Raw genomic sequence first — 14,244 nt, forward strand, 5'->3', positions numbered from 1 at the left:
GGTTGTTGTCCTTTGGCAGCATTCCCTTAGCACTCCGTGGATTAATGTCGTGATCGATGTAATGACCAAAGAAGCAGTGCCATGATGCATGTTATATGCAGATGTAGGCCTAATAGTGCTGTGTGTAGAGAGGAGTTAAAGAAGCTGGAGAGGTGAGGTGGAGAACAGCACTTGAGAGAAGAATGAAAATAAGCAAGCCAAAGACCGAATATATGTGTGCCAGTATTACTGAGGATTGTGGACAGAGCATAGTAATGGATGAAGGAAGAAATAAAAGAGTACAGAAGTTCGAGTACTTGAGATCCCAAATAGATGCTAATGGAAGCAAGGATCAAGAGGTGAGACTTAAAATCTAAACAGGATGGAACAAATGGAGGTCTGCATTTGGGAATCTCTGTGACAAGAAGGTTCCTCTTAGATTGAAGGGAAAGTTTCATAGGACGGTTGTAAGATAAGATACATTTATATGGAACAGAAACTACAAGTAGAGAAAGACGGATGTAGCAGAAATGAGAATGTTGAGATGGATGTCTGGCGTATCAAGGGAAGATAGGATTCGAAATGAGTAGGCTATATGAGGATCAATAAAAGTATTTGAAGTATCAAAGATAATACATGAAAATGAAGGAAGGGTTTGATGATATTGTCTCTGGTTACGAAGATGAACATCAATGTTGGGAGACATACAATGGATATGGAAGTTCGAGGTAAGTTGACTGATTCATAGGGAGAAAGGAAGACCAAGAAAGAAATGAAGACTAGGATAGCAGGAGGAAGGCTAAGATTTGTGAAAGGGATAGAAGAGGGGAATAATGATTTGCTGAAGGCAATTCTGGAAGAAATGAAAGCAAATGAAAATAACAGGTGGATGAAAGAGACTAGGAAATGGATGAAAGATATGGAAATGAACGATAGAACCTTTAGGAGAATGGGAAGAGATGAGCCCAAGGCCAAAATTAGAGAAGTAGATGGTAAAAAGTTGAGGGATGAGATAAAAGATAAAAATAGTTTAGAAATATACAAACAAAAGGTAAAATAGGAGAAAGAATGTTTTATGATAACAAACCTGATTCTATTATCATGTACAGAGTTAGGGCCAACTGTTTGAAATTAAATGATAGGAAAAGACATGAAGTAGGAGGTAGGGTAGAATGTATGCTATGTGGGGGAGGTAATGAAGACCTCGCCCATTTCATTCTATTTCTTGACTGTCCAGACCTCAGCCTCAGCGACGAAAGAAGAAAAATAGTGGAATTGCAATAACCGTATGAAGAAGAAAAGAAGATAATAGGAAACGTGCTGTTCAAGAAAGAAGGAATGGGGAAAAGAAAAGAATATATTTATCAAATGTGGAAAAAAGAGAAGAAAATAAAAGAATTAGAATAAAGAAAACTAAGGAGGTGCCTATGGAAAGGAGAACCCTCCGGCCAACAACTGAACTGAATAGCATGATTGCATAGGGGAAGATTTGCTATGGAAAGGAAATGACGAAAACGAAACAAAGAACCTAAATCGATGGCATCGTCGGACTACTCATTCATAATGACGACCCCATGAGAGTTAAAGCAGATATTTGAAAAGTGGCGTGTTTACATTAAAAGTAACTTACAGTCATCTTTTAATTTCAAGAGGGCTCTCATGTCCCCAGGCAATAAATGCTTTGGTAAGAGATTACGTCATGGAACTAAAGTCGCCGATGTCAGTGTTGCAAGTGCGTTCCCAGAAGGCAAGTCGATGTCCTTTATAGCAGATATACATTAATGTAATAGCGAGTTTAAGACCATGAAAAATCGCGTGATATGTTTTATCAATTTTGTGATTTGGTTTTAGTTACTCTAAATTAGCGGCAGAGCACATAAAAAAAAAACACTTATACTAATGTGATATAGTTAAAATACTATCATTAAGGAATAACACACGGTTGATTAATTACACAAAAATATATCGATAGGTAACTTATTTGACGATTTTATGATGCACAGAGCAATGGTGGTACCTCGATTTATCTATCTACCAGTGCACTTTTCTTCTCTTTGCTCCTCCCTGCCTGACGAGGGATTCATCCGAGTTTAGTTGTTACTGCTAAGGTCCCACAGTCCACCCTTCCCATTATTCACCACAAATGAAGCTTCATATACTGAATCCCCTACTGCTGGAGGAAGAAGCAGGGCCTATCGGAACTGGTGGTACGTATTTGGTTTAAGTACTTTCTTTTAAGGAAATGAAGATGGAAGGTAAGCAGTTGTATATATATATATATATATATATATATATATATATATATATATATATATATATATACATATACATACATACATATATATATATATATATATATATATATATATATATATATATATATATATATATATATATATATATATATATATATATATATATATATATATATATATATAAATATATATATATATATATATATATATATATATATATATATATATATATATATATATATATATATATATATATATATATATATATATCTTCGGCTGTAACTAGTCCCTTGCAGGACAAAAGGCCTTAGACATGTCTTTCTACTCGCGTCTGTTCATGGACGTTCTATAGCAGTCTATACCTGCAAATTATTTTAGTTCATCAATCCACTGTCTTCTCTTCCCTCCCCTGATTCTTTTGCAATCTCTGGGGACCCATTATGTTTTATATATAAATATATGTATATATATATATATATATATATATATATATATATATATATATATATATATATATATATATATATATGTGTGTGTGTGTGTGTGTGTGTGTGTTTGTGTGTGTGTGTGTGTATTGTGTATGTGTTTGTGCAAACAAAATAAGGTTGTTTCAATTTTCAATCGCTGATGCATGGAGAAATCTCATGTGCAGTAAATCATCCACATCAGCCACTCCATACACATACACAGAAACCTCTTTAGCAGCACGTCAAACTCCATATAAACACTGTCCCATTCACATCTATCTTGCATTTCCTATTAAACTTCCTAGACATATAGGTCCTTTCTCTCCATCGTGTCTTTCAGAACCATTTATCCGTTCCTTTGAAGGACCTTCTCTCTTTCTATACCTCCAAAAATGTCTGAATAATAATCCTGTTGCCATCCTTTCTTTTCCATATGATCAAACTACTTCAAAATGCCCTGCTACTTCCTCTGTCATTTCTGAAACCTCTTGTATCACTCCATCCATAGATGTTGAACATCCATAAAGATATAATATACCCTTTTCCCATATCCCCTTCCACACTAAACCAGCCACTTGCATATTTACAATCTTCTTTACACACTTTGTTTCTATCATAAATCCTTTAATTGTTTTGAACAACCTATTTTCATTTTCAAATAATCCCCACACTCACATTAACATTCTGTAGAATATATTGTGAACCCCTTTTTTTCATTGTCTGTGCGTTCCTATTATAATTTTCATTTACTTTTAAACTTCTCCCTCCATTGTTTAATAATAAACACTTAATCCAGACAGTCTCCTCTGTATGTAAATTTAGGCTACACCAATTTTTCATTATCAGTCTCTTTGTCACCCGTTATACTTTATTAATTAAATGCCTACCATAAACTATCCCTGATAAGTATTGTTATTTATCTAGAATTGTAACCCGCCTTCATACCCTTTATCATGTACTCATTTCTCTCTCCCATTCCTGTATCATGTGTGTCTGGTAAGACATATGAGGCTTCAAATTTCTTGTTGGACATAATTAGATTTTAAAGATCAGATGCTGCAAAGAAATTTCAAAATTATGAAAAATACGGTATCATATCTTAACCTCATTATTTAAGTATAAATTTGTTTCTAACGTCCTTCTCATCAGTAATTATAGCTATTGATATAATTAACATAATGAGGAAATATCGTGGTAAGTTCTATTGATACTACTGTATTATATAGCAGTAGACTAATAGTGAACTTATTAATAGCTCGAAGTCTTCCCTAAGCATGCTGTAGAAGGATATTGACTTCAAAAATTCACTAATCATTTCATGATTTATTTATATTATATATATATATATATATATATATATATATATATATATATATATATATATATATATATATATATATATATATATATATATATATATATATATATTATATATATATATTAATTTATAAAAGCGATAATTTTGTTTATACAGCACATGCTCATCTTCAGAAAGGAGTAATGTCGCTATATTTTCAATGTTTTATTTATTACAGTGTTGCAAACTCTGGCTATTAAAACTCATTATTACTTCAGAAATTGTTGTTATTGGAAGTTTTTGCTAAATCTAGCCAATATATAGCTAATATTTTGTTATTTTACTAGTCTTAGTATAAAAAATGTCTTGTGCACCAGTTTGGCTTTTATTTAGAAAATTGTCTGTATTTTATAATATATATGGAATATTTTTAGATGGTATAGAGCAAAATAGAGTATTTTGTCGTACATTAAAGATCTAAAAACAACGGTGTTCATTCATGGACCTGAGGGATTAGATATTTAATAAACGATAGAATTATAATCTGGTTATATTATATATATAGCTTATGTTATATACTTATGCAGTTTAGATAAGTCAAAACACAGAATTTAAGCATTGCAAATCAATGGCTAAATTATCGATGTCTATCCTAGCCATTTTCTTTAAAATAATACGAAAATTACTCTCCCTGCAATTTCCCGTTCTCTATGAATTAGTGCTCTACTCTACTGCTCTTGGTAAGCAAGTGGCCACCTATTTTCGGCATATAACCAATAAAAAGTTATATTGTGTTCTTAATCTTACTTTTTCATGATGATAATATATTTAAGGCATTGGATGTTACCACATATTGTTTTTTGTGATTTTAATTGACTTTTAGTTACGGTATAATAGGCATTTCCAGTATTCTGAATTATATGGTCATCTTATTACTATATTATTTACATATTCGTTAGACACAGGGCTGCCGAAACGTGGAATTTACGTCATCGATACGGCTAATCTGCTCCACATCTTGATCAAGTGTGGAATGTGGAATCCGAGTATTAATAAATTCCACACTTTGTAAAGAGATGATGTATGTCGATTAAAATGTAATAAAAAGTAATGAATAATTATTACGAGTGTTTTATTATTTATTTTCCCCGTGATTTCTATATAAAAATTACAATAATTGTAAAGTCTATGAAAGTGTGGATGCTATGGGATTAGGAGGCTCAGTGGAGTTCAGCGTTTGATGTTGCCGACTCACTGAAACACTGATTCTTGAATCAGTGTTGAGGGAAGTTATTGCAATTGCCGCACAACAGTTGCCTTTTGACGAATTGATTCGTCAGCTCAAGAAAAATCTATTCTTTTTCATGTGAGTATCTTTTTGCAATTTCTGTAGATAAAATACTGTGAGACTTAGAGAGGTGAAACTAGGACTAATCAGCGACACCGCTGACGCTGAGCGTGGAGTTGCCTAGTGTGGAGAATCCGGCAGCCTTGGACACTGACTAGGAGGCTCAGTGGCGTTCAGCGGAATCAGCGCTTGATCATTGATGTTGCCGACTCACTGAAACACTGATTCTTGAATCAGTGTTGTGGAGTTGCCTAGTGTGGAGAATCCGGCAGGCCTGGTTAGACATCGTTGGCTTTATTTGGCACTTGTACCATAGCCTAAGAGGATATCAGCCTAAGGTTAAGGACATATTGTCCAAGGTTAAGGGACCAATTTGAAGGTTGACTGCACTGGTAAAGATATAGATTCATGGAAGGGCTTTAGGCCTAGTTTGCCCTGACCAGACCACCCCTCGTCGTTATTCCCTCAATTCTGTCCGTCAGTATTCTGAACTTTATCCTATTGTTTGGCTATATCCTAGCGGAGGTTTTTTCGTAGTTGATAATTAACTTTCCTGCTAAGGCTTTTTGTTCACCAGAACCGAAAATAGATTTAATTTGTATTTTGATTAAGTGGTGTCATTTATTTATATGTGTTTATAATTGTGCCATTTCAGTTATCATGAATTTTACGTGGTATTATTTTACTGTATTACAGGGCAATGTAACCTAGGGAAAAAACAAATTTTTTCTAAAGAAAAAATTCCGCTCCGTAAATTGACACTCTATCCCGTGGAAAATGAATAGTTTCAGAAATATATATATTTATATCCAACGATAATGTGGGACCCCAGTGGGAACTCGGGGTTTTGGGTGGGAAAAACATACAAGGGAATGGTATATAATGGTAAAACAAGCCCTTTCTTCCCTATATATTACCTTCTTGGATAAACCGATGAAAAAATATGGAAATTTTGAGCTCCGCAATCTAAGAGTAGCAATGTCAGCGTAACATGCTATCATTAGCAGTGTTTTTCAATATTAAACTTACCCGATAATCATGTAGCTGTCAACTCCGTTGCCCGACAGAATTCTATGGAGGGATACGCCAGCTATCACAATACTAGAAGGGGGTGTACTTACCAGCGCCACCTGTGGCCAGGTACTCAATCATTTGTTGTTGACACCTCCTCAATTATTCCTCTGTCGTGCTTCCGGCTAGACGTTCTGGGATACGCTCATGGTCTTCGAGTTTATTCATGGATATTTGGTGAAGTATTCTCTTAGATTAACGGCTGTCGCATACTGGAATCCTTTTTATATTAGCTAGTTAGCTTTTATATAAACTCTGATTAACGGTTAATGAATTTTTGCTTGTTTTTGGATCACCCTTTGACTTACTCTTTGAAACAAGATGTCTGACGTTTCGCAAGCTCCCTCCCATAGACGATGTAGGTCTTGCAATAGGCGTATTCCGAAGGTCTCGGTAGATCCTCACACCGCTTGTTCTGACTGTAGGGACAGGCCCTGTCTATTAGAAAATCGGTGTGAGGAGTGCGCCGGACTTTCGGAATTGGATTTTGTACGTCTTTTAAAATATTCATCCAAGTTAGAGAGAACTAGAGTTAGGAGAAGTTCTTCTCACTCTTCTATGTTTTCCTCACCTCATGATCCCCTACCTTTTCCTACCCCTGTAGTGGCTACCCCCGAACCTACTGTGTGCCCTCCGCCTGATATGTCAACTGTTTTGCGTGCTATTCAGGCTTTAGGAGATAAAGTAGAATCAGTGGTAAGTGACCATAAGTCTCTGATGGCCGAGGTTAAAGAACTGAAGGTCAAGAGTGCAGTGGGTGGAAATAGTGCCAGTGCTGTGACGAGTGCTAGTGTCTGTGCAGTGCCAAGTGCTAGTGGTGCCAGTGTGGTGCGTGAGGATTTTTCTGTGCGAGCCAGTCGTCCTCCCAGTCCGGGACCTCTTGCAAGCTCCCATGCCCAGGGGAGAAGCAATGTCGAAGGGCTTAAGGGTTCGACAGGCCTTGTTAGGCGCACAGAATTATCCTCGGTGGTTGCGGGCGTGTCTTCCTTAGACCGTCACTCCCACCTGCAGACGATTGAGCCCGTCTTCTCGTCCGCTGATCTTCATGCAGGGAAGAAACGTTGGTCTCAGGTCTCGAGACCGCTTAAACGTAGAGTTCAGTCAGCGAGTGCTCAGCCAGGTTGCAGTCATTGGCTCAGCTCCGACTCGCCTCTGTCATCGGTCGACTGTACTCCGCCCAAGAGGAGTAAGGTTCTGCCTATACAGACCCCGACTGTGACTTTACCTCAGTCTGTTATCGTTTCTGCCGACCCCAAGTGGACCCTGCTTCAGTCCATGCAAGTTCAGCTTTCGGACTTGATGCGTGAGTGTCGGGCTGAGAGTGTTGCACCTCCTGCACTCCCTCCACCTGTTCTCGCTGCACCTGTGCTCGCCCAGCCTGCACCTGCTCCGCCTGTGCTCGCCCAGCCTGCACCTGCTCCGCCTGGTCGCAGCACCATCTGCCAGGCGTACGATGTTGAACCACTTTCGGAGTTTGCTGTTCACAGTGTTGTTCAGCCTCAGCCTTCTTTAAGGCAACCCTTGCTTTGGGATCAGGAGAGTTACACTCTTCCTCCTCCTCCCCTTGCTGCTCCACCAGTGGTGCAACTCTCGGTTGGGGTACAACAACCACTCCCCTCCGTGAGTCTGTCTGCTCAACCAGCGCTGCACCGAGTTCAACCCTCATCTAGGCAAGCTCATCTACACCATGCACTTGCGCCTCAGGAGCCTCAGCTTGCTAGAACTTTACCTTGTTCTGCGCAGCCTCAACCTTCTCATGCTCCACTCATCTCTCAGGAACAGGAACGGACTACTCCGCCTCCGTCCTCCGCTCAGCTGGTGCAATCCTTGGGTGCAACTCTTGCTAGGAGTCAACCTCCTTCACCCTTGCACCTGCCTTCTGCTCCGACTGTTGTTCAGCCTATGCAGTCTGAACCTCAGGTTTTCCCTCAAGTTGAGGAAACCTCTGTTGTTGTTCCTACCCGTTCTGACTCTGCGGTTCAGCATTCTGGTCCTTTTGCTTCGCTACCTTCTGCTGATGAAGTGTCGGATGATGAGGAGGCACATCTTGATCCCTCATCAGACGTGGAGGAGTCTAAGCTTTCTCCATTGTCTGTTGATTTTAGAAAGGTCTTGGCTCTACTCAGGGAGCTTTACCCTGACCACTTCGTCTCTGCTGTTCCCCGCTCTCCTCCATCTGAGTTTTCGCTAGGCGTGCAACAAGCTAAGTCGAGCTATACTAAGCTTGTCCTAGCTAGATCCTCCAAGAGGGCCTTAAGGACCTTAGGGGAGTGGCTTCAGTCTAAACAACACCTGGGCAAGACTTCCTTCATGTTCCCTCCAACGAAGCTCGCATCGAAAGGTTGCGTTTGGTATGCCACAGGGGAAGCACCAGGCTTGGGAGTTCCTGCCTCTGCCCAGGCTGACTTCTCAAGTCTGGTGGACTCGCCTAGGAGGACTGCGATGAGACGCTCGAAGGTTTGTTGGACCTTCTCAGACCTGGATCATCTTCTGAAAGGGTTGTTCAGAGCTTTCGAAATGTTCAACTTTCTCGACTGGTGCCTGGGAGCCCTCAGCAAGAAAACATCTCCTGCGGACAAAGACTCTGCCATGTTAATTATGTCCTGCATGGATAAGGCTATCAGGGATGGATCGGGTGAGCTAGCGTCGTTATTTGTATCAGGGGTGTTGAAGAAAAGGGAACAACTGTGTACCTTCCTCTCAGCCAGCATTACACCGTGCCAGCGGTCACAGCTCCTTTTTGCTCCACTCTCAAAGTTCCTCTTTCCCGAGGAGCTAGTTAAGGACTTGTCGGCTGCCCTGATACAGAAGGACACGCACGATCTTGTAGCCTCATCGGCTCGTAAGTCTAAGGTTACCACCTCTGTCCCCAAGACTTATCGCTCTCCAGTGGCTGATACCCCGGCCACTAGGTTCATACCGCCCTTTCGTGGTAGAGCCCCCAGCCGAGGAAGCTCCCGTCCAGACTCTCACAGGGGCAAGTCTAAGAAAGGACCCAGGACATCTAAGGGAAAGCACTGACTCTCAGATTCTCCAGACAACAGTAGGAGCCAGGCTCAAGATCTTCTGGCAAGCCTGGGAGAAGAGAGGTGCAGACGCACAGTCTGTCAGTTGGCTGAGGTACGGTTACAGGATTCCATTCTGCCTCAAACCGCCTCTGACCACATCGCCCATCAACCTCTCTCCCAACTACAAAGAAGAGGACAAGAGGCTAGCATTGCAACAGGAGGTGTCGCTACTTGTGCAGAAGAAGGCAGTGGTTATAGTCCGGGACCATCAATCCCCGGGCTTCTACAACCGTCTCTTTCTTGTGGCCAAAAAGACAGGAGGTTGGAGACCGGTGCTGGACGTCAGCTCTCTCAACGAGTATGTCACCAAGCAGACGTTCACAATGGAGACGACCAAGTCGGTCTTAGCAGCGGTCAGACAGGAGGACTGGATGGTCTCGTTGGACTTGAAAGATGCATACTTTCACGTTCCCATTCATCCAGACTCCCAACCTTTCCTGAGATTCGTTTTCGGAAAGGTTGTCTATCAGTTCCAAGCCCTGTGTTTTGGTCTAAGCACAGCTCCTATGGTCTTTACTCATCTGATGAGGAATGTAGCGAAATTCCTGCACTTATCGAACATCAGAGCCTCCCTCTACCTAGACGACTGGCTGTTGAGAGCCTCCACGAGTCGTCGTTGTCTGGAGAACCTCTCTTGGACTTTAGATCTAATCAGAGACCTAGGTCTATTAGTCAATATAGAGAAATCTCAACTCATTCCCTCCCAATCCATTGTGTACCTGGGAATGGAGATTCAGAGTCGGGATTTTCGGGCTTTTCCATCGGCCCCCAGGATAAACCAAGCCCTACAGTGCATCATGAGCATGCTGAAGAGGAGCAATTGCTCAGTGAGACAGTGGATGAGTCTCACAGGGACCCTCTCATCTCTGGCCCTGTTTGTCGAGCTAGGGAGACTCCAGCTCCGCCCTCTTCAATTCCATCTTGCAGCTCATTGGGACAAGGGCTCGACTCTAGAAGCAGTCTCTATCCCTATCAACCAAGAGATGAAGACCACTCTCCGGTGGTGGAAGCACAATCTTCTTCTCAAGGAGGGTCTATCATTGGCCATCCAGACCCCCCATCTTCATCTCTTCTCGGATGCATCGGACTCGGGCTGGGGTGCGACCTTGGACGGACGGGAATGCTCAGGAGTATGGAACAAGGAACAAGGATTACTCCACATCAACTGCAAGGAACTGTTAGCAGTCCATCTTGCCCTGTTGAACTTCAAGTCCCTCCTGCTAGGCAAAGTGGTGGAGGTGAATTCAGACAACACCACAGCCTTGGCTTACATCTCCAAGCAAGGAGGGACCCATTCGAGGAGCCTTTACGAGATCGCAAGGGACCTCCTCATTTGGTCAAGAGGTCTAAACCTCACACTGGTCACGAGGTTCATCCAGGGCGATATGAATGTTTCAGCGGATCGCCTCAGCAGAAGGAATCAGGTCATTCCCACGGAATGGACCCTCCACAAGAGTGTGTGCAACAGACTTTGGACGTTGTGGGGTCAACCTACCATAGACCTGTTTGCCACCTCCATCACCAAGAGACTTCCGCTTTATTGTTCCCGTTCCAGACCCTGCAGCGGTTCATGTAGATGCTTTTCTTCTGAACTGGTCCCATCTCGACCTGTACGCATTCCCTCCGTTCAAGATTATAAACAAAGTTCTGCAGAAATTCGTCTCGCACAAAGGGACACGGCTGACGCTGGTTGCTCCCCTTTGGCCTGCAAGAGAATGGTACACAGAGGTACGTCAATGGCTAGTCGACTTCCCCAGGACTCTACCTCTAAGAGTGGACCTTCTACGTCAACCACACGTAGACAGGTTGCACCCAAACCTCCACGCTCTTCGACTGACTGCCTTCAGACTGTCGAAAGATTCGCTAGAGCTAGAGGCTTTTCGAAGGAGGCAGCCAGTGCGATTGCCAGAGCTAGAAGAATTTCCACTCGTAGAGTCTACCAGTCTAAGTGGGAGGTCTTCCGAAGCTGGTGTAGAGCCAATTCAATATCCTCTACCAATACCTCTGTGATCCAAATAGCTGACTTCCTTCTTCATCTTAGGAATGAGAGATCCCTTTCAACATCTACGATTAAAGGGTATAGGAGCATGTTGGCCTCAGTCCTCCGCCACAGGGGTTTGGACCTGTCTTCCAACAAGGACCTTCAAGACATTCTCAAGTCTTTTGAGACGTCTAAAGAACGTCGTCTTTCCACTCCAGGCTGGAATCTGGACGTAGTCTTAAGGTTCCTTATGACATCTAGGTTCGAACCTCTCCAGTCAGCTTCCTTCAAGGATCTTACCCTCAAGACTGCTTTTCTCGTTTGCCTTGCAACAGCTAAGAGAGTCAGTGAGGTTCATGCCTTCAGCAAGAACATTGGTTTCACAACCGAATCAGCTACATGTTCTTTTCAGCTTGGATTCCTAGCAAAGAACGAGCTTCCTTCACGTCCTTGGCCTAGATCGTTCGAAATACCTAGCCTCTCCAACATGGTAGGTAACGAACTAGAGAGAGTTCTTTGCCCTGTCAGAGCTCTCAAATATTATCTGAAGAGGTCTAAACCTATTCGAGGACAGTCAGAAGCCTTATGGTGTGCCATCAAGAAACCCTCGAGACCCATGTCCAAGAATGGGCTTTCGTACTATATAAGGCTTCTGATCAGAGAAGCACATTCTCACTTAAAGGAGGAAGACCTTGCATTGCTGAAGGTAAGGACCCACGAAGTAAGAGCTGTAGCTACTTCGTTGGCCTTTAATAAAAACCGTTCTCTGCAGAGCATTATGGATGCAACCTATTGGAGGAGCAAGTCAGTGTTTGCATCATTTTATCTGAAAGATGTCCAGTCTCTTTACGAGAACTGCTACACCCTGGGACCATTCGTAGCAGCGAGTGCAGTAGTAGGTGAGGGCTCAGCCACTACATTCCCATAATCCCATAACCTTTTTAACCTTTCTCTTGAATACTTTTATTGTTGTTTTTATGGTTGTTACGGTAGGCTAAGAAGCCTTCCGCATCCTTGGATTTGGCGGGTGGTCTATTCATTCTTGAGAAGCGCCTGGGTTAAAGGTTTGGTAGAGGTCCTTTAGTAGGGTTGCAACCCCTTGTACTTTGGCACCTTTGGGTTGACTCAGCCTCCAAGAGGAACGCTGCGCTCAGTAAGGAAGACGAACTTTAAATAAAAGGCAGAGTAACGGTTCTATTCGACTTCCTTACCAGGTACTTATTATTTCATTGTTATTTGAGATAACTGTTATATGAAATTTGGGATACTTAGCTATCCTTTAATCATGTACACTGGTTTTCACCCACCTCCCTGGGTGTGAATCAGCTACATGATTATCGGGTAAGTTTAATATTGAAAAATGTTATTTTTATTAATAAAATAAATTTTTGAATATACTTACCCGATAATCATGATTTAATCGACCCTCCCTTTCCTCCCCAGAGAGAACCAGTGGACCGAGGAATAATTGAGGAGGTGTCAACAACAAATGATTGAGTACCTGGCCACAGGTGGCGCTGGTAAGTACACCCCCTTCTAGTATTGTGATAGCTGGCGTATCCCTCCATAGAATTCTGTCGGGCAACGGAGTTGACAGCTACATGATTATCGGGTAAGTATATTCAAAAATTTATTTTATTAATAAAAATAACATTTTTCTTTTACTTTTTGGGTAAAGTTTTGGATTCAACCAAATTGGGAAATGTATTATATTAATATATTTTCCTAGTAAAGCACGTGATAACAAAACACTTCTTCTCAATACATTATTGTCGCTAATGCATACTTACAGAGAAAAAAAATATTTCAGGAATTGAAGGTCTTGACTTTTTTAAGTTTAGTGTTTATCTTTCCATGGGCACGCAAGGTAACTCTTGTTCGTTTGTATGTCTGTTTTTATCTTACTTGGCTCCGCCCCATTGCGCAATGTGACAATATTTACTTGAATGCGCATTTGCTCCTCCCACTAATGTCGCTCCTCCAATCGAAATACTACTTGGTTCTTTTCAAGGGTTATTATTGGACGATTCATTGGTCTCTCAGTCTTGTTTCAAGGATCTGTTTTTCGTGCAATATAACATTGTAAACGATACTCTTTTGTTTTTTTCCCTATTTCATTATGGGAGAAACCCGTGATTGTCGTTTGTTTTCGGTTTTCAAAAGTTCCGGTTTCTATATTTTCATCACACGTCATTTTACTGTCATGGATCCTCCGGTACGGTTGTGTGAAATATGTCGTTATTCCTATTTTGATGTGATCGGCCGATTTCATGGGAATTATAATGGAACTCCTGAAGTAGTGAATCGTTTTCTAAGGGAGCATTCCGTATTACCTTTAAGTGTCCAGTGTGGTAAATGTGATTCGCCTTTACATTTTCGTGAGGATAGACATGTGTGGTATTGTACCAAATCTGAACGTATTCCAGTACTTGATGATTCAGAAGAGGGTAAACCACAACCTTCCACATCTTCATCATCATCTTCCGTTTAAGGTAAGAAGTGATTTAACAAAATATATATATATTAAAATTTACCCCTGGTTAAAGGGGGGGGGGGTCGCAGGGGGGGCGAAGCCCCCCCCGTTAGGGGTACAGGGCCCCTAGGTTAGGTTAGGTGGGTTTGTTAGGTTCTGTGGTGCCTTGAAAATTACTGTGGCCATAAGGGGGGGTCGCAGGGGGGGCAAAGCCCCCCCGGTAGGGGTACAGGGCCCCTAGGTTAGGTTAGGTGGGTTTGTTAGGTTCTGTGGTGCCCTGAAAATTACTGTGGCCTTAAGGGGGG

At 41.7% G+C, this 14,244-nt stretch overlaps 1 long non-coding RNA gene across 3 annotated transcripts in view; it reads left to right on the top strand.

Annotated features, from left to right (window-relative positions):
• Positions 1–5,504: 5,504 nt before the first annotated feature.
• The window catches only part of LOC137643536 (uncharacterized), a 74,771-nt gene continuing 66,031 nt past the window's right edge, over positions 5,505–14,244 (top strand). For 2 of the 3 annotated variants that reach the window (XR_011044994.1, XR_011044995.1), the window contains exon 1: positions 5,505–5,823. This is a non-coding gene — a long non-coding RNA (uncharacterized lncRNA). The remainder of the gene's footprint in view (positions 5,824–14,244) is intronic. The other variant, XR_011044993.1, reaches the window with a different exon arrangement.

This window comes from Palaemon carinicauda, chromosome 7 (genome assembly GCF_036898095.1).
Source record: "Palaemon carinicauda isolate YSFRI2023 chromosome 7, ASM3689809v2, whole genome shotgun sequence".
Taxonomy (NCBI): Eukaryota; Metazoa; Arthropoda; class Malacostraca; order Decapoda; family Palaemonidae; genus Palaemon; species Palaemon carinicauda.